Source organism: Cyanistes caeruleus, chromosome 16 (assembly GCF_971803275.1).
Source record: "Cyanistes caeruleus chromosome 16, bCyaCae1.hap1.1, whole genome shotgun sequence".
NCBI lineage: Eukaryota > Metazoa > Chordata > Aves > Passeriformes > Paridae > Cyanistes > Cyanistes caeruleus.
In genome coordinates, this window is record NC_141716.1 from 10,240,076 (window position 1) to 10,258,982 (window position 18,907).

At 42.7% G+C, this 18,907-nt stretch overlaps 1 long non-coding RNA gene across 2 annotated transcripts in view; it reads right to left on the minus strand.

Annotated features, from left to right (window-relative positions):
* Nucleotides 1–9,988: 9,988 nt before the first annotated feature.
* LOC111938296 (uncharacterized) overlaps nucleotides 9,989–18,907 on the minus strand; it is a 172,566-nt gene continuing 163,647 nt past the window's right edge. For both annotated transcript variants that reach the window (XR_015277052.1, XR_002868921.2), the window contains 2 exons: nucleotides 16,514–16,675; nucleotides 9,989–10,137 (listed from right to left, as the gene is read on the minus strand). This is a non-coding gene — a long non-coding RNA (uncharacterized LOC111938296). The remainder of the gene's footprint in view (nucleotides 10,138–16,513; nucleotides 16,676–18,907) is intronic.

An 18,907-nucleotide genomic window follows, 5' to 3' on the forward strand; every position in this document is an offset into this window, starting at 1 on the left:
GGCTCTCAGCAAAGGCATGAAGCTCCCTGCACCCTGCTCCTTCTTTCCCCCTGTTGCCTCCTCATTCTGACCAAGCACATTACCCCAGACAGCCTCTGCCTTCACAGAGGCAATCCCAAATTTTAAACTCCATGAAGAAATCTTATCTGTGCACCAAATTTGACCCAGTGGAAAACAGAAACCGAATTCCCCTCCAAGCATAACAGACAGGACAACAAAACATTTGGAAAATGTTGGTTTTACCATATCAGAAGCCTGAAACCACATTACACACATCTCTTAATGAGGGTAATAAGCTTTAACTTAGCAGCCTCTGAACTGAGCTCATCATCCACTTAGAGTGATCCTCCCTCCAGTGCCTTGTAGGGCACGCTGGGGTTGGTTGGCCAACATTTCACACCTTTACATTTGCCAGCATTTGTTTCTGGCTCAGAAACAAACACAAAACACACTGAAGATTTCCAAAGGGTACCCAGAGGGGGCTGAGAGTCCGTGCAGATGCTGCTGATGAGCTTCTTGCAGTGCTCATCCCCTCCTCACCTTACAGGAGGCTTAATTACAATGGGCTTCTGTGGGATTCGCACCTAACAGCTCACAACTGTTCTGCTGGAAGGTGCATGGGGTTCCTTCTGCCTCTCTCCTCCCCCCTTAATTACCAGAGAATATTTCCCTTCTGAAATTCTTCTTCTTGCTTTATCTGCTGTCCCACAGACCAGGTGTGCAGGTACTCCTCACTGGAAACAAGACAGCTCCCAGTTCATAATCCTCTTCCCTGGGACTGCTTTCAATCCTGTGTAATTCAACCAAATCCTGCATTCTAATCCATAGGGATCCTTCTATGCAAAGCCTGGAGACCACAAGGATAGTACTGCTGTTGGTAAAGGATTTTCCCAATAGATCAGCTCACCTGCCTGAGCTCCTGCCTCTCAACAGGCTCACAAAATGCATCACAAAATGCATCACAAAATGCATCACAAAATGCACTTTTCCATATCCAGTGTTGCTGTCAGAAGAGGCAGAGTTTCACATAATTCTGCTCAGACTCAGGTATGTCTCACGGTGATTTTTGGCTCACTTTCTCTAGCTTGCAAATTACTTACAGTGCTTACTTGTGTACTGATGTTTAGAAAATTGTCTTGATCTCTTTCAGACATCCAACTTCACAGCTTGTCCTGATAGCATCTCCCAGGAGGAAAGTCCACTAATTCACCTTGCTCTGTAAAAAGTCAAATTTACCTTTTAGAATGAGCTTTATCTTTGTATGATCTCTTACCAGACAAGCATGGTTATGAGCCTTTTCTGGCCCTGAAACCAGTTTACTCAGGTAGTTTCACCGAGCAATTAGGTTTTGAAACACAGAAACAAACTTCACAGTCTACATACAGCAGTAATTAGGAGCATCTCACAGGCTGAGCCAATGTTTTTTTGATCAAGAATTCTATAGAGCTGGGCAAACATATCTCCTCAAAAACATCTTGCTTTAAAATCTCTAAGTTTTGACAGGGAAATGCAGGTTTGTGCCTAGCTCAGAATACACTGGATTATGTTTTCTGCCATCAGCAGCCTCATTGCAAACTGTTGTCTGGAAGGAAAGACAGCTCTGGCTCTTACCTCCAGCTCAATGCAGGACACAAAACATTTGTTGTTCACTCTACAGAGATGCAGCTCAGTGCACATCAGGCTGTAGCTCTGCTCCTGCTATAGTTTCTCCAAAAAGGTAAATGACTTAGGGGTGCTTGCCAAGGCATTCTCTCCCCCCAGGACTCCCATTCCCTTTTCTCTGTCTGTGACTTCAAAAGGAAAGTTTGCTCTTACTGACACAGTATTACAATTAGCTAAGTCATCTGCAATGCACTGAACTGGGAACTGCTTCTCATCACACAAATCCTAAAATTAGCCAAGGTTCACTCCCCTGTGTCCATAAGTGGCCATCCTATGGTCAGAGAAGGTGACCCCCAACTTTTTTCTCGTTTCCTCGATAATATGAAAACAAATTTTGATTTCTTTTCCCTCTACATTTCACTATATTCAGATTTCTTAGATAAATTCTTTACATAAACATATTTCAGCCAGCAGGTTGCATTCAAACCTTTCACATTGATTATTGACCAAAGCACCAGGTGTGATCCATGACAGATCTGCTCACCTGAGACAGGCAGGGCTGCTCCTGATCCTGGCTTACGAGAGCTGTGACTACACTTGGAAGGAGAGTTTCAATAGTGCACAGGCAGCTACTGACTAGAGCAAATTAATTTATCTTCTTTTCCACAAACTTCCATGAAAAGAAAACTAATGCTGATGTGAATAAAATAGAAAAGGGATGTGACTACAGAAGTTTTTGTTCTTAAGCTCATTAATATTTCCCAGTGAAAACACACTATTTTCACTGCAGTACTATCCAGCCTAATGAAAGAATTCAATGTATATTTCTGGTTTTTACTCAAATATGCTTTTATTTATATTGATTCAACATAAAAAAATTACAGTGCATTGTAAAGGATAATATGTATGCCTATTTATGCTTACCTGACTATAAACTATTGATAACTTATTTATCATTCAAACACTGTATTCACAAACAGTGATGTATTCAGCTGTATAAAAGACATTACACTTCATATTCTTAAAAAGTTAATGCACTTCCATAATCAAATTTAGCCTTTTTTAACTGTTCAGTGTTTACCTGTATATTTTTCAGACCACTGACCAAATGTCCATACATTAACCAATTAGTTAATGAGCAATGTTATTAGGAAGGAACTGCAATTTTCCACAAACCTGAGAAATTATGACCACTGAGATAATAAATAAGAAAGAGATCAACCAACTTCAAACCCTTTCTTAGCATTTAGTAACATGCAGTGTTGTTAGCACTTTTTCCAGTATTATTCTTTCTCCTTTTATCTCCATCTCAGAAGGATTTGCAGCTTGGGTCACTGCAACATATTGCACTCTAACACATTGTGCCTGAAATTTCCAGTAAGGCACACAGCTCTTCTTGGCTTTCTACAGGCATCAACTACTAAGTCTTTCAGGCCTGTCTTTAAATCTCAGCCTTTAATACTGCTGGATATCACAGCACAGATATAGATTTACTACTACAGGTCTCTTTAACCAACCGAAAATAAAACATGACAATATGGCATTGCCACTTTGGGGGATAGGCTGCTACAGGGAAGATGTATGAGGCCTTGAAATTGATTGTTTGAAGAACACCAGGACATAGATAGAGGGAGAAAAAAAAAAAAAAAAAAAAAGGGGAAGAGAAAGAGGGACTGATTTGTAAATGTAGACAGGTCCTTCTTCCAATATTATTCAGGGGATATCTGGTTTTACTGGTCAAATATAGTTTGTCTAATGTGACTTCAAAATCATTGCTCACCCCTTAAAATACCTTGGTTGTATGAGACAAGATATGAGTCTTTTAGAGGCTGGCAGGGTGAAGAGAGGAAGAGAAGGAGGGAGACAGAAAGTCAACAGATCAATAAAAGCACTTTAGGATAATGGCTCTACCTTGAGCAGACCAGGTCTGGATTCCAGGAGCCCCAGCACTGCCAGGAAATGAGGGTTTGCTTGAGTGAAATGTTGAATTGACAGCATGGCAGAAGGTGAGGTTCTGGTTCTGCCCCATCCAGTTCCAGGGGTGTGTTCCCCTTCTTGCTCGTCCTTGATCTCAGACAGTGAGCATGGTCAGCAAGAACAGAACCAGGGAGCCCATGGGTTTGCAGAATTTTGGAAAGAAGGACAGTAAAAGAAAGCATTAGGACAGAGTGCAGTGAAAAGTTGGGGCACATGTATAAGAAGATTGTTTCCCCTTTCCCACCTTTTTGGTCTTTTCTCATGAGAAGTTGCATGGAGACAACAAAGAGCCTGAGTGAGGTCAGGGATGATGTTCCAGGAGTCAGCTCTGATGCACTGCATCTGGGCACCACCTCCAAGAGACTTCCCAACTCGATGGAATTTTATTACTGTAAGGGCCCCATCTACTGCCAAAAATTTGCAGTGAATCAAACCACATATTAAAATATCTTTTCTTTCATTGAAAGATTTTGATTAAATAACTCCCAACCATTCCACTGCACTTTTCATCTTTCACTGTCATCCCCGCAAATGAAAGAGCATCCATGAGCAGCATCAGCTTCACCATGTTGCAACTGAGCACACTCATGATACACAAGGTAGAAAAGACTGCCAATGGGCCAGGAAAAACAGAAAGTCCTGCAGTTTACCTTCTTACTGTGCCACCTGAACTTGAAAACCTTCCATGCAGCACAAAGATTTGGGTTGCTCAGGAGTTTGTAATGACATATGTGAAACCCTCAATCTTATGTGGCACAAAATAAAGTGTTGGAAACAGAACTGAGACCTGAGTAGAAGAAAAAATCCTTATTTCAAATGGAACAGAATATTTATACTAACAGAGGTGGTGAACTATGGGGGAAGGTCATGCTCAAGGTTTAATTTACACAGTTTAATCTGCTCTTGGGCTGGTGGAGTATTTTTGAAGCTATCAATATTTTTCAGGGGAACTTTTTCCTCCCCTTAGCTCAATAAAAATAGTCACACAAGCGGATGGCCCTGTAGGCTGATACCTAGAATTTCTGCTAGGTGCCAGCACTTCTGCAGGAAGTACCTGAATTCACTGCAAGGTGCAAGAGCCTGGCAGGAAGCAAATGGTGAATTCCTGCTGCAGAACTGCCCATGCAGCCACCCCCACACTGCCCTCCCCAAAAGAAAGCAGCAGCTCTGTTTCTCAAGACCATGTAAGGGGAGCACAACAAAATGAGGAGAAACTGCAATAAGAGAAACATCAGAGAATGTTTCTCTTTAATTACCCTTTCTCGGTATCTTTGCTCATCAGCTGGAACTCCCTGTTGCTTTTTTAAAGTAAACAAAACAGTGAGGGTTTTAATACTGACCCACCTCACTCGTTTGGTCTGACTAATTGCTAAAACTGGCCATAAATTGGCTGTTTTGTGACATTCTGAATGGCCTCATTTATTCTGGATGGCACACATCTGTTTTTATGTGCACACAACACACGTGCACACTTACACAAACACACCCCTCTGTCCCAGGGACGGACAGTGTACAATTTCAGCCCCATATTGAGTTTTGGCTGGTGTTGAGGTCCCTGAGGCTGAAGAGAAATAAAGCTCTCAGAAGGGAAATGGCATGTAAACACGGCTCTTAACTTTCCTCTGCATGGGAAATGTTCCCTTCAGACAAGGCTGGTGAAGGAATCACATGAGGAGGGTTGGGAGCAAACTGTCTGCAGCAAGGTGGAGGGAAATGCTGCAAAATGCATCTGTGCTTTCTCCTCTTGGAGGAAGCAGAGCCAGATTCCCACCAGCCTGGATGTCCAGCAAGAGGAGAGCCCAGCCAGCCAGGGGAAGGCATGCTGCTGAGCCAGGCACTGGCTGTTCAGACCCTTGGTTCATGTTTCTGACGTGAAAAATATTGTGTTTTGTACATAGATCAACATACTGTAAGGCTTAATGAAGAAAACTTCTAACCAGCCAATCTAACTTCTTTTTTTCCCCTCTCATAAAGCTGAGTAACATGTAAGTAATACTTTCATCATGGTTACTCCAACTGCTTAATATGTAATAGTCAATAAAGAGGCTATTTCATTTTAATCAGCGCTGTCTCTCATATGCACAGGTCCCAGCTTGTTGCTCACTTAACACCCAAGCTATTTTCTTAAAATCAAACTCCACTATTTTTCATCAACACATTGCTGACAGACATGGAGGAGGGGGAGGAATTCCTCTCTGTGTGTAGCACACACATTTCTGATGAGCAGCAAGGCGATGGCCATGGCTCCGAGGCTCAGTGGTGGCAGGAGCACCCTAAGCCCTTTCCTGGGATATTGGTGTCTGGCCAGGGCAATTTGGAGCCTTTTCCCCACCTCCACCTCCACCTTCTCCTCCACTGCTCCTGCAGGAGGCAGAGCAAACAGCTCAGAAAACAAGAAGGGATCTACATGTAAATGCACAAATTAATTGGGAAGACATTCAGACTTCTTCACACAATTCATACAACCATCCATTAACACAAAAAGGAGAATTTCTCAAGAGCTCTGAGAGCACAAAACATTCAAGGGGTTTTAGAGGGCTTTGTCTTTAGTTTTCAAGAGGATTTTTTTTCCTTTATTCCTGGTGGGAAAGCTTGCGCCTTTAATTCTATAACTATAAACTAAATAATATATCAGGGTTTTGGTTTTTTTTACTGTCAGGCATGGCAATGGTACTGAATGTATGCAAAGTTTCCACTAAAGGTTTTTGTAACTTAATTTTCCTCCAGAGATTAGAGGAAGCCAGATATTCTGTTTCTTGCTGGAACTTGGCTGGTAGCCACGCTGCGCTCCCTTTCCTTGTCATCCATCCCCAGCCCCCGGCACTGTTAATCAGATGGCTGTATCTTCCCTATATTTCTCCTGTCAAGCTATTAAGGGGATACAGAAGAGAGAAAGAGGAGAATCAGCTGAGATATAAACCAGCCTGGGTCCCAGAGTGCCTCTCCCCCTTCTCAAGGTTGAGCTCGCTGTGTTTCTGCACACCCTTCTGTCAGAGCGAAGGAGAAGCGTGCTTTCCTGCCCCCGGAGTGCATGGCTGAAATTTGTACCCCAATGAACAGGGAATGCAGAAATTCTCCTGCATGGAGCCATCACAGCCCTGTAAGAACACGAGGCTGCAGCACAGAGAGCTGTGATCTGTTATAGAATAACAGAGCCTGGGCTATAGGCTGAAGATGTTCCTCTCCGGCCACGCCGTGCCCCTGCCCGCCTGGGGGAAGAGCAGCCTTGACTGAGGCTTTTCGGATGTGATAGCAGAGACTTATCACAACTCCCTGGGTTTTGGCAGCTTCTTTTGCTAGGGAATTCCTGGCATGTCCTCAGCAGTGAGTGAAGGTAGTTGGCTGGAGAAAAAGCTTTACAAGGTTCACAAAGCGCCCCCAGATCCAAGTCAGGTTTAGGGCTGAAAAAAATGATTTTATCTCATCGCTCCCTCCTCCTCTCCCTTTGAAGCAGAACAGAAATGCTCAGTCCTGCACACCCCATGTCCATGGAGAGCTTTGCCTCCCATTGAAATGTTCCATGGGGACCCCCTATCTTCACTAGGAGACAAAATTAACTCCCCATTCTGGATATCTTAGGACTTTGAAAGTAGTCGGATCCCAGCATTTTTGGCTGGGTCTACATCTCATCCTTGTGCATATCAATAAATGAGAAAAAATCCCCTGGTTAACATGGTCCCACACATCAGAAACAACAACTGCTGGATGATTTTCACCTAGGCTCTGTCTTTATATCCAGCCAGGTAACAAATAATCAGGAATACCATGAAAATACTCTTTTTTTCCAGTAATTTGAGAGGCTGAGACCTCATCAGAGACCAGGCCCTGAACTCCAGTTACCAACTGCACAGAGGTTGATTTTATTTCAGTCAAGTCCACTTTGCAGACAAGTTTGCTGATTTTTAAAAGTACTTAGGTTTTTAAGAGACACTCAGTGAGGTAGTGGCTCACCTGAGATGTTTTGGAAAATGTAATTTAGATGTAAAATAAGATTTACTTAGGTAATCCCTAAGTTCCTTTGAAAACAGAATGTTCATGTCTAGATAAACATCTCTGGGTAAGCATGATGGTGCAATGGGTCACTGGACAGATTTTTTTTCTAAATCTATATTTAGCAAAAAGGAAAATCACACTGACTTACCAATTGCCAAGTTTCTTATACAGGCAAGACATTTACTCATTTCACAAATACTCTCAGATTAAGAAATGAAATGACAACTTATGAGTGCTCCCTAATGATGTGTTTACTCTATCCATCCTCTGGCTATGTTTGAGTTCCTATCTTGGTTTTGGACATGCTAATAAAATCAGTCTCATCCCTTTGGGGTTTTTTTTTTTGTTGTTTTTTTTTTTTTTTATTTAGAAAGGGAAAACAAAGAAATTTCTATAAGCAACAGAGCCAGAGAATATTTAACAGATAGGCAGCTTGTGTTTCTAGATAAATGTTTGCAAAAAGTCCACTTAAAAGGAGGTGAGAAGGAGCACAGGAATGTGTGTGTGTGCCTGAAACAGCAGCACACCTCCACATCAGACATGTGAGGAGGAAAGGTGCCACTGAGTTCTTCTCACATCCTTCTGCATTCCAGAGCAGCTCAGCTTTCCTGTTCAAACTCACCTGCTTGAGCATCCTCCCCAGCCAGGCTGCCCTTGCTGCAACCTTTTGTCTTTCACTCGCCTTTCCTTCCTTTATCTCTGTTCTATAACCATTATCTCCATCAGCATAACTCCTTAAGATACACCTAGACATCATTTGGCCAATGAATGCATTTCACACAACATTAGTCATATTGTACTGTGGATAATTTTTATGATATTGCTGTGCCTCTCCTTGGTGCGTTGTTACAGTTTAATTTGTACATATTCTGCTGCTGATGTAGTGTCACTCAGCTGTAACCAGAGAGAGCATGATGGGTTTGTATTATTGCAACAAATTTTCCCTTAAAAAAAAAAAATAAATAAAAAGAAAAGAAGAGAAAGAGAAAGAAATAAAGGAGGGAGGAAGAGGAAAAAACAAAAAAAAAAAGGAAGGGAAAGGGGAAGGAAAAAAGGAAGACTTTTTCTTAAGAGTATGTTTGTCTGCTTTCTGGCATTACTGAACTGTGGACAGGCTGTCCTGCAGGGTCAATGGAGAGCCAGATCTCAGCTCTACCCTGCAAAAAAGGATTTGGATCAGGGTTATATCTCAGACACATTACATAAATAAGTATCTGGTGCAAATTTGTGTTTTGAATCAATTTTCCACAAAGTTCAAGGTAAGGGTTTTGTATCTGCAAGAATTCTTCAGACCCTGTCCAGCTACTCATCTTTACCAGATGAGCTAATACCAGTTATCTGCTTCCCTTCCAAGTGGTGATGCCCATTCTGTGGTTGGAGTTTAATGCTACAGATCAATTTTCAGCCCCAGGCATCAGTTTTACATTTAGAGGTTCAGGGCAGCTCTGCCGGAGCCTCTCCACTGTTCTGGGTGTTCAGCAGCCCATATCAGCATCTGCACAAAGCACTGACCACACTGTTTGCAGTGCATCTGCTCAGTGATAGGGCTTCCCATATGGAAATGTTTTGTAGAAATAAGGGATTACTTGGAAAGACACTGGGCTAACCCTGCTGAGTATCTGCTTTTCTTCTTCTTAGTTCTCCAGTGTGGAACGTCACTGCTGGTATTTTGGACAGTGACCATAAGGTCATAAGACTGAGAGACTGAGACTCCCTCAGCTCTTTGTTTACCTCTGGAAGACAAAACAACTGACAATTTCACCTAATAAGCAATAAGAGTTGTGTTTAATTCTTTAAAAATGCTAATTTATTTTTGAAGCCGCTGAGCATGTCCCACATGTTTGAACCCAGCCCGGCAGAATTCGTTCCCTTGAGCATCTCACTCTCGTCACAGGCAGTCTAAACCCTTTTTCACACAGCTAGAGCTCACACCAGGGACACCTGCAGGTACAGGAGGCTTCTCCAGGCAGCTCTGACATCTGGGAGGCCAAACCAGGAACCTTCCTGCTGCCCACAGAGCCCTGTGGAGGTTCCCTGCTTTATTTCAAGTGCAGCCCAAGAAATGAGGTGGGACAGTAGAAGAGTGAGGGTTTCTCCCCAGTGTCTCTGAAATTCTTCCACACATGAACAAACCCAAGCCATGCCAAAATGAGGGTGTTAAAATGGCCATAAGCACTTGGCCCATATAGAAGCTCTTATCATGCTTTGCCCCTGTGAATCAATCCTTTCAATTAAGGTAGCTGGGGGATATAATGATGTTTTTATTTGCAATTACAGCTTTAAATTAGGATCAATAGAAGCAGCTACAGCCCTACCATGCCAACAGTCCCGAATGGTACATAGGTTTTCAGAGAACACATTCTTAAAATAAACTCATCCATTTTCTCTTAAAAATAAAGTACCATAGGAAAAAGACTTAGACTGAAGGAATTTTACTTGATTTTTATTTTGTTTTTAGACATCAAGCCAGCAAGACCTTCTTCCCTAGGGTTGCTTGCCCTGTGGACTCTCCATGGTCACATCTGGAATTATGCAGGTGGGCACCCAGCCAGGTGAAAGCTGACTCTGTCAGAAAAGAAGAAGAAAATACACATCTATTAGCCATCAACCAGTATTTCAGACTTCTTTAGTGTAAAATTGTGCTTGATAAGAAACTTCTGCTACAGAAAACTTTTGCTTGACTTTTTTTTTATAGACTCTTCCAAGTAAGGACTCTGTGTAGCAAAACATGCAATGCTTTCATCTTGCACAAACTGTGATTATAAAAAAAAAAACAACTAAAAAAGACTTTACTAAATTTAAATTTTAACAGTTTTCTAGGGAATTGAGACTCGTTACCTTAGTTTTAAGAAACCAGTCAAAAAAAGGTGTAAGCTTGTATCAAATGAGAGCTTTTCTGAGAATGAAATTGCAACAAAAGAACCTATTTTTCAAGAGTTTCAAATTTCACAGCATATTTCATAGTAGTTGTACAAGTTGGGGTAATATCTGCTGTGATTTATAGAGGAGCAGTGCTGTAAGAAGCCTCCCTTCTAATTATAACTGGTTATGAGGCACATCACTCATATCAGCCTGAAATTTACTTCCATCTTGAACATGAGCTTTTTTTTTTTCCCCTGTTTATTGTCACAAACTGGCCACAGAAATGCTGATAAAGACATTACAGAAAATGTTATTAACTTAATCCCTTCCCAGCTGAGGCTCCTTCTTTTAACACAAACTTATTTCGAGGCTTTGTTTAGGCGTTGCGATGTGTCAGGCAGCAAACATTATCTCTCATGGAAAGTTGTGCAGTGAAAGCCTTTCCTGTTCCATGAGCTCCATTAGGCAGAACTGACTTTGACAGAATGTGCAAAAGAACCTATAAATCCAGTGATTCCCTCCACTTCTGCAGGCAGAGTGTGCAAGGGCTTCACACGTAGAGTAGATGTTTCATTTGAATGCAAAACATGCTAAAATTTGTACTGAAAAGCACTTAGGCTTTAAAAACATGCCATAATTCTAAGAAGAAAAATGCCTGACATATCTTTTGGCTGATTTCAAATTCATATATATTTTAGATGATCTATAGAGCCTAAGCTGTGCATTTTATACAACAGAATGATAACCATTCCCATTCCCCTCCATCTAATCCACAGATGGTCTTGATTTATTAGCCAGTCGTGCATAGTGCCCTGCCCCTCCCAAAATTCATGCTGTTATTTTAATTTTTGTTGTTGCTGCTGCTGCTGCTATCTGGATGCAGGGCTTGCCATGAAGATAGCATGGGCTTACCCTGTAAACATAATTGATGCTATGGAAGATAATGATTTAGGATATCATCCATCTCCAGTACAGCTTGCCATTACATGACTTGTTCTTGCAGGTATCTGATTTGTATCATAGACGAGCTGGCTTGATTGCTGTTTTGCCATAGAGTAATAGTTCCCTGCTCTCCACTGACATGCTGAGTCTCCCTTGATCACTCAGGTGATCAGTCAACACACGAGTTAATTATGGGTGAAGGGGTGTCTGGAGCCCAAAGATCAAAAGATACGCACAAGGTCTTCTCCAAGTCATTATTCACCTCCTTAAGCATCAGGCAGTCGTTTCAGATTCCTGCCTCCTGTACTGTCCTTAAATAAAGTGATATAACAGCAGGAAACCTGAATTAGAGCCCCTATAATACACAGAATGAAACATTTGGTTTCTCTAAAAGAAGAGAAAGAAAAAAATCTATGTGGGCAAGACTGCCTGCATAAGGGAAGTCAGGGGTATTCTCATTTAGTTATAATTAAAAAAAAAAAAAATCATTTAAGAAATCAGTGGTAGGTGTTTAGTTTTCCAAAAGGTTCTCACCAGCTTCCCCAGTAAAATTTCTCAGGTTTAAACTGGCATTTCAAGGAGATGATCTCAGATATTGTCATCATCCTTACATTCATGCACAAAGAACAGAACTATTGGCAGAAGTTAGGAGCTACTGGACAAAATCAATAGAAGCCCTCCTAAAATATAAAGGAAAAGCAGTTCACAGAACTTTTATTCTCCATTTTAACCACCCTCAAAACTCAAATGCATGCATTAATATTTCCATTAATTTTTCCAGAATTATAATTTCCAATTCTAATTCTGGTCCTGGATCACCTCTGTGAGATTAACCCCTGTGGGCCAAGTCCTGCTTTACTGTGAGGAATGGGCACCACAGCACCACAGTCTCCCTCCTGTTTGAGGACTCTGAGAGCCAAATCAACTTGTTGGACAAGTCTGTAGAGCAGATGAGACCTGACCTGTAGAGCAGCAAAGAGCCTGTGGTGTCGTGCTGCAGCCACAGGATTATTTGTGTGGGTAGAAAGAAAAATCTCCCCAAGAGTAATTACCTGAACTCACTTGGGTACCAGCTCAACACCTGCACCACTGAGCTACACCTGTATTTGTCCACCAAGACTGGTTTCTCCACCTCTGTGGTTTTCATGTTACTCTGTTAAAGGGAAGGCAACTGAGCAATACACTTCAAAAAGTTTTTCCCCTAAAATAATATCGTGACTCCTCCACAAAGTCACCCTGCCTTTATTTTCGAGGCAAAAGGAACCAAATCGCTGAGTTTCAGGTTTGAAGAGATACTTTGTAAGGTCAAACACTCAAAGGGCTTCAGTGTAACTCAGTGCACACAATCCCACATATGCTTTCTCCCATATGTAAATAAATGCTATGGATGCACAGCCCACTTGCACGTATCTGTACATGCCAAAGGGATTTACACATGTTAGTACTTGGAAAGCAAAGTGAGAATGTATATAAAATGGCATGCACAAAGTGCATTCATCCATGTGCATATCCCTCTGGAGGCAGCACCACTTGGATGTGTTTCTAAGCGGAAAAACAGTTAAAAATTGATATGTCACCCTCTCTCCAAAACCTAATGATTACAGTCTGTTAATTACACCGCATCTGCTGGAACTTCCAGCAAATAAATTGTGGACCTGATCTATTATTTATAATACCAACAGAAACTGCAAATAATGTTTTAAAGTCCCACATATGCAGAGTGGTAGCAGAAGCAAACTGTGCCATGTTGTCCCTATCCTGTCACTTCCCCAGGCAGGTACCATATATTGTGACAAAGCTGCTATAATAACCTTTTCTAAATTTTACATTCTGCAGATGGAGAGAAAGCAGTGAGAGAATATAAAGACTCACATAGAGGAAAAGAACACTTAAAAAATGTTCAAAATATCATGTTCAATTAGTCCCAGAGTAGCTCTGCAGTACTGTAGGCCACATCTTGCCATTGCTTTCAGCCAGGATTCCCACAGCCTGGGATTCCCTCCTTGCTTTTGAATGTCCAACAGATAGGTATATGGCAGGGTCTGCTGGGGAGAGAGTCATCTTAGCACAGCTATGCCTCAAATTTAGGCTTTAATTGTGACATCTCTTCTCCTGGTGTGAAATCCATATGGATTTGCCGGATTCCCTTGCTTTTGAAGGCACTGGTACAAATATTGAGAGTGGCTGATGTGCTCTGCCTTGCACAGAGCCCTGATCCACAGCCCCATTTCCCACCACCTCCTCTTCTCTACCAGCATTACCTGGCATTACCACTGCTGTGGTTTCTCCAATAGAACAATTCAGCCTTGAAGCAAATAACTGATTTTTTTTTTCCCCAGCAGCTGGCTCAGCAAACAATGTAAGGTTTGAAAATCAGGTTGTATCCCCTCTTCCTTGGCTTCCTAAACCAGTAACATCTCCCCAGAGTAAATGGCAATTTTCTGGTGCAAACTGGAGCAGAATTGCCACCTTCTGCTGTGTAACAGGAACAAGAGCTTTGTGCTCATTATGATTACTCTAAGACCTGAGCATTAGTTAGCTGGCCTCGTTATACAGCTCTAGCCAGCCCACTTATCCACCAGAAAGTAAATAACCACTCAGGCTGAAGTTTATGAAACTTCTGGGATTCACAAATGTGTTTCGTGGATTTCTGGCAGTTGTCTGAATGTTCACAAATAATGTGATGCCAGTAATCACAGCAAGTCAAAGCTTGACACTTCTATTCATAAATCAGGAGATGTTTTATTTTTACTGCTTGAACATTTCTGTTCCCAAGCACGATTGGATTTGAACCATCAAGCTGGAGGTGAAAGGACCTTTATTTAATGTATTTGTTTAGGTTTATATGAAATATAAAAAAGTGTCTATGCAGAACTCTAGCCACCTTTACCATATATTAAAAAAAAAGGCCAACTCACACAGACAAAAAATAAGCTTAGTAACTTTCAGAAGGAAAAAAAAGGCACCAAAAAAAAAAAAAAAAAAAGCCTCTTGGGCAGAGACCTCAAATCTTTCTATATAAACCAAAAACTTTTGCAGACACTGTTTCTCTCATCTCCAGAGCCTGGGACATGAAGAGATGTGTCCCTCAGGTCAGCAGAGTTGGGACTCCCCCAGGCCAGGGTGGAGAGAGAGCACTCAGTCATGCTGCTGCCAAGCAGATCTATCCAGTATTCTCTCCTTTAAACCGAGAGGACTTCAGCCAAAATGCCTCTGTGGCTTGCAGCTGCAGCAGTATCACTAGGGAGACAGAGCAATCTATTAAGCAAAGAGGATCCAAGATCCAAGACTTGATGCCAAGAATCTCTTTTAACCTCCCCCACAAGCCTGCAGACACAGGGCAGGTCCTGCAGCACCAGTGGTGGCTGCTGGGGGTGGAAACTGCCCCTCACCATGCCATGGGCACAGAGAGCATCCACAGCCCACCCTGCCCAGCGCTCCCCTCCTCACGCTGCACCTGCCCCCAGCCACCCCTGGCACAGGCATTTCTCCCACTCCTACCTTGTGAAGTATTTTCATCCAACCTGTTCCTCCTTCCACAGTCAGAAAATAGTGATCACTCAAAGAGTAGAATGTGGAAGAGAAAACAAATCTATTGACTTTGAGGTCTAAATTAAAACAAATCCGTTAGGGTTGTCTACCACAAGGCAAATGGTCCCTGCAGACCAGGCTGTGTCCTTCTGCCACTGGCATCAGCCAGGAGCACCTTCCACTGTCCCACTCAGCATCCTCTTTCCTTTCAGTCTCCCTTTGGAGTGGGACAGGCACGTGTGGGAAGGCAGGGACAGAGGAGTGAGACATATCTTTGTAAAATTGACTTTTCTCCTCATTTTGTCAGAATACATGAATCTCTTAGTGACAGCTTGGTCTCTAAGAGACAGTCCCAGTTCTCCTAGAGAAACATCCCTTCCCAAGTAAACACAGAAGTGACAGGGGATAAACTTTTTACTCTTTTGAGTGCTGCAGAAAGGAAGTGCCCAAAAGGTTGCAAACAGTTGCTACCCTGACACTCTGTAGGTGATATTTTTCAAACCCTCTATGCAAAACTAAAACATCATATCCATTTTTTTTTTTTTCACTCAAAGCTGGCAACTTTTGGAAAGGTTTCTATGCCATACATTGAGCAGAGGTTTATTTTGGGCAGGAATTGCCAGTAGGAGAAAGGCTGAAGGAAGACCAACAAGTCTGTCCCTTCCATCCATCCTTCCTCTCAGCAAAGGCTGCATCCCATCAGCAGCTGCCTGGGGTGAGGGGAGGCTGCATGCAGGAAAAAGAACTCTATCCCTGGGGTTCTGCTCTGGCCAGAGTGGATTTGGATAAGGATCAGGATCAGGATCCACTGCAACAAGGCATGTAGAGCACAGTCAAACTTCCTCCCCTCCAAGCATCTAAAAAGCAACCTGACCGGATTTTCTCCTGGACGAGTCATCATTTGAATGGGCCAGTTAATCAAAAGCACCTCCCACCTGCAGTGACATCCTGCTGCCTTCTGACACTTGCCACTTCCAAAACACCATTTACAGCTCCATTGTTGTAACAGGAAGCCCTGAGGAGGAACTGGCTCCTACAGCATGTTGCCATCACATTTTAGCCAAGGCTGAATGTAGATGGAAATCTCTCTACAATATACAGCAGAGAGCTATTAAATGCATAATTTCCCTGGCACAAAAATGTTATTCTTTTAGCAGGTCTGCTTCTTCCCTGGGATCCTGATGAAGTGTGCTCTGCTGTATTATGAAATACACCATGTCTGGGTGTGAGACACAGAAAACATCTGTATTTAGCACAGCTTATCTTTTATCATGTCACTTTTCTATTGGGTTTCTTTTCTGTGCACTGGAAACACATTCTTGTGGCAGTTACACTCCTTTACTGGGAGGCTTTGCTGTGTGACCTGCAGTGTCACAGCCAGGACCAAATCCTCTCCAAAAGCACAGGCTGGGCAGCTTGATACAACACAAAGGAATATGGAACAAATAAAGAACCAGGAAAAGCAATATAACCCTTATCCAAGTGGGCTACAGAGGCATTTTCCAGCCTGAAACACAGATCTGCAAAAACAAAAAAAAACCCAAAACAAAACCCCTTAACTGCTATTTCCTGTATGATGCTCATTATTTCCTTTCTATGCACTTACCAGAGTTAGCATGAGAGCTCAAGAAATCCGGGAATGCCACCAGCACATCCATTCTGCTAGGAAGAGGCAATGTGGTAACAAAGCACAAACCAGCCCCGCCAATCTGGAGTACGTCCCTCTCACAACTGTCACTCCTGTAATTTCTTCCAGATCCTTCAGAAACTGCAAAGAGGAACACATGGTAAATAAAACTGCTTGGCAGAGAAGGATTCATTTTTCTGCTTCATTGTGACCTTCTGCAGACACCTGGCTGGATGAAGTCCCATGAGATACTTGCTCTGATAGCTCCCCACTGCTGCACTCAGGGTGCTGAGCTGGTCCAGCAGAGCTCTACCAAGAGCTGGGTGGTAGAGAGAGACTTCTCTCTTTTAGCAGGAGTGAATTGTCAGAGCAGCTCACAACCTGCCCCATGGCTGCCTTCGTTGGAACAGGCAGTGTTCCCAATCCCCAACCTTTTTACGTGTCCTTGTCTCCATCAGCAGTGCTCCTGGAGCAGCTCAGCATCTGGGCATGTCCCCTCTTGAGCTGGGCTGCACACCAAGCTCAGCCCAGCTCTGGACCCCACAAAGCAGGTGTTCATCTCCCTCAGTGCCTCGCAGGAGCTGCAGGTGAGTACCAAGCGCTCCCAGGTGGGTTCTGCTCCTCCCAGAGCCCACTGCTGTGGCCAAACCACAGCACAGAAATTCCACTTCTCAAACAGAGGGCTTCAAATTTACATTTCCCATGTCCCAGAATGATGCTGCAATTCCCTGGCTGCCTGCTCTTCACCTCTCCTCCTGTCAAAGCCTCACTACTTCACAGGAAGGGTTCAAGTTTCACTGAGTGAATGAGCAGTGGAATCACCATGATCTTCTTTCACCTCGTGATGACGATGCTCACGCAGGGATTCCTGCTACTTCCCTATTTTCTGTAAATAATATAATGTGAAAGATGGGAGCCATGCTTAAGAAAGGTGATGTCACAACTTATGTACCTTCCTGCTTTGAGCAAAAAGCAGAAAAAAGCAAAAAAAAATATCCCCTGAACTTCTTTGGCAGCATCACAAACCTCCAAAAGGAAGGATGGGCTAAAGCTCTTTTTAGGACAGCCTAGAAAAGTCAGAACTTTTTTTTTTTCCTGGATTTTTCCTCCAAGTCCTTTGTACTGAAATTGAACAACCTGAGTAGCTGATTGAGGTCCCAAACACAGATGAAGTTAGGGGTTGTAGTGACAAAGTATTGTTCACCCTTGACACTTTTGGTATCTGCTTGCATTTTCTGAGCCTAGTGCTTAAACCAGTCATGTGTTTTCCCAATGTGGATATTCAGGTGGGAACCAGCATCTGACATACACATTCACCCAATCCAGAGGCCAAACCAACACTTTGATAGTACAAAGAATGGGCTCAAACCCAAAGTCAGAGCCCAAATTCATTCAACAGTGGGTGAATTTTTTGACTTCCCCCTGTACCTCACTCACTCACAAGCCAAGTCCACAGTAGATCATAGTTTCAGGATTGCTTAATGGAAAAGTTTCATTAAAGGTAATTCAGGTGCCTCTGGTAAAGAGCAGGCAAGCAGCTGAGGCAGGAGGCAGGTGTGCTACAAGCTTCCTTCCCACACCCCTCAGCACAAGGGACTTTCCACGTCCCATGCTGGATTTCAGATTCATTAAAGCCAGGCAGGAAGAGATGGCTCATATGCACACAGAGCTTTTCCTGCTGATCAATAAGCTTCCTTCCTGCCTGATAACCAAACCACTCATAATATTAACAGTGTTATTTAAGACCTGTAGAAACTCTGATTCAAACAAACCAGAAATATCTTGACCTAGATACTGGGAACAAAACAATATTGAGTAAACTTCAGGATTGCTCGTTCATCTATCATTGCATTTGACATTTTATTGAGGAATTGGAGCAAATCTATTCTACCCCAAATGTTCTTACACCAGGGTACTTATTCAGAGAGAAAAATCTTTTGGACACTTTCCCCCTCTCAATTTAGATTAAAAGGGGTGCATTTTAGAGTCCATTAATAAGGGACATGAACTGCCCTTTCAACAACTGCAGAGACCAAACACTGTTATATCAGAAAACATAAATGAGGCTCAGCTCTATGTCCTTCCAAGGATAAAAGGAGTATGAGGAAAGAAAGAACACAAAGAGTGTTTCCACCAGGTTACAAGTGCACAGGCTCAAGAAAGTGACCTGCACTGTAAGAGATGGTCACTGATGCAGAATGGGTCAATAAATGTTTTCAGAAACACTATCAGGCTGTTGCTTCTTTAGGCTTTATGGGGCACATTTTGCAACACCCTTGCAAATCAAGGCCTTGCTTTCCTCAGGGTCTGTCCCTAAATTCACATGTTTCCAGAAGAAAGCACACCTGCACAGCTTATCTAACATATCCAACT